This window comes from Orcinus orca, chromosome X (genome assembly GCF_937001465.1).
Source record: "Orcinus orca chromosome X, mOrcOrc1.1, whole genome shotgun sequence".
Classification (NCBI taxonomy): Eukaryota; Metazoa; Chordata; class Mammalia; order Artiodactyla; family Delphinidae; genus Orcinus; species Orcinus orca.
The window spans coordinates 11,652,325-11,654,994 of NC_064580.1; positions in this window are offsets into that span (position 1 = coordinate 11,652,325).

Genomic DNA, 2,670 nt, shown 5'->3' on the forward strand with positions numbered 1-2,670 from the left:
CTTTACTTATCCCACTTAGAATATTCGTCCATTTTACTGCAACTGGCTTTGATGGCAGGCTGCTGCCCCAGCCCACTGGGACAAGTTCCACGATACGCTGTTCTACTTTTCAAAAGTACAATGTCTGAATTCTGAAACATACCTGACCTAAGAGTTTTGGAAAACAGGTTGTATACCTATAATAGCTACTTCATAGGTGTGTCATAGGTTGATTGCTAAAGAAATTCATATTTGTAAAGCAATTCGAAAAGTATGTGGCCCATAGTAAACCTTGTATCAGTGTTTGATAAATAAACATTTCATGTTACAGTTAACCCTAAAACTGAAGTGAAACTATTTTGTGTCAGAAGTTTGACGAATTTGGGGGCCTCCATCAAAGCTGGGTTGCTGATCCCACGTGCAGCGGAGCGGCTGGGCCCGTGAGCCATGGCCGCTGGGCCTGCGCGTCCGGAGCCTGTGCTCCGCAACGGGAGAGGCCGCAGCAGCGAGAGGCCTGCGTACTGCAAAAAAAAAAAAAAAAAAAAAAAAAGCTGCGTTGCTGCTATAGCTTTTCTGTTATAAAGAAATTACATCAGGGAGACAGAAAAACCCCTTTGGATTGGCACTCCAATCCTCTCCCTGCTCAGAACTAACCTCTATTCTGAAGCTGGTGTGTGTGAATCTTTTTGAAGAGAGTTTCTCAATTTGAGTACATATGTATGCATCCATGGTATGTACTATTTTAGAACAAAGGATGATCCAGCCCCGAATGTCACCGATGCTGAGGCCGACAGAGCCTGCCCTCACCTCCTTCTCCACTGTGCACATACTGCAACTACAACCATCGCACACCTGTCTGCCCCTCCCAGGCTGCCACTTCCCAGAGCGAAGAGGCCATGGTCCAGCTAACTGGGATGGAGAAGACTAAACACCTGCTGTGTAAATGAATGAACAAGTCATGGGTCCCTCCTATCACAAATGATCACAAATGAGACATCAGGGAAGAAGGACAGGTGGGACTCAGGTGTCAAGAGCCAGTCCATCCATTCCAATTGCTGACAGGGAGACATGTCTCCATATCTGGAAGAAGTTCCATAGCTGGCACTCTTTGGCAATTTTTAAAGACAGGGAATAGGGCTTCCCTGGTGGCACAGTGGATAAGATTCCGTGCTCCCAATGCAGGGCGCCTGGGTTCGATCCCTGGTCAGGGAACTACATCCTGCATGCGTGCTGCAACTAAGAGTTCGCAGGCCACAACTCAGGAGCCATCGTGCCGCAACTATGGAGCCCACACGCCACAACTCAGGAGCTGGCAAGCTGCAACTAAGGAGCCCTCGAACCACAACTAAGGAGCCCACGAGCCACAACTAAGACCCAGAGCAACCAAAACAAAAATTAAAGACAGGGAATAAATAAGTGTCAACACTGACTGAGTATATACTGTGTGGCCAGCACTATGCATTTTCCAGGCACTAATTCCAGGTGGTCCGCACAAGGACCGCATGTGGGGGAATCATGAATGCCCATCTCAAGAGTGAGGAACACCAAGCACTGGGAGGTGGAAGTAACTAGCCAGCAGGGGTGGGACCAGCCTGGTGGTTTCTCTGGGGGAAGGTAGGAGAGTCCTTTGTACAGAGAAACACTTCACTCTCAAATAGCTAAGAACCTGCTGCAATTATAGACTTCGGTTTGTATATGTGCTTCAGTCATGTTAATTTTCTATTTCGGCGTACGGGTTTCAAATAAAAAAAGAGAACTGGTAAAGGTTTGAAATTTTGGTCACGTGTCACCTCAGGGGAAGTTAATTCTGATTTTTGTCTGCAATACCCAAGCACAAACTGCAACTCCAGTAATAAAACGGGAACTTGGAAAAATAAGCACCCAGGGCTGATGAAAGTAACGCATTTGTCTCAGGGCAGGGGCTGGAACGTGCAGCTAAGTGTTCCAAGGGAGAAGCATGTTAATACTACATCTTTTCAACAACCTTTGATGGACGTGGTAAGATTCTCAGGTCAGCGCGGCTCACCCTGGCAACGCACTGTAATAACTTATTTAAAAGGCAGCTGGCTTTTACAAATGGACTGTCTCGTCCATTTTTAGGTTTTCGTTCTCAGAAATGTATTCTTCTATCAAAACAATAGTCACTCCTTGTAGTAAGAGCTCAATTATACCTTTCCTACAACAGAGGAGACTGCAGAGGTGAGCAGGTTTGGGAACTGCCGTCCTTGGCTCTCAATTCTGGATGACATTCAAGCTCTGTAGAGACAAGCAGATAACCAGAAGGACATCACACACGGATTCTCACTCCTTTAGAGCAGGAGTTGGCAAGCTACCACCCACAGGCCAAACCTGGCCTGTGGCCTGCTTTTATAAATAAAGTTTTATTGGCATGCAGCCATGCCCAGTTGTTTACTTACCATCTCTGGCTGCTTTCCTGCTGCAAGGGCAGAACGCAGGAGTCGGGACACAGCCCACCTGGCCTGAAAGCCAAAACTAGGAACTCTTAGGCCCTTGATAGAACACGCACGTGGAGCTCTGTGCTGGAGAAGCGGAGTCCGACGGGCTTGCATCCTTTTCCGCGGGGCTAAAGGAATTGGAGCGGGAGAGGACACCTGACTCACTGAAGGCCTTTGCCTAGTTCGGCTGGGTTAAAGATACAAGAAAACAGAAACGCAACAACTAGGCAGTATC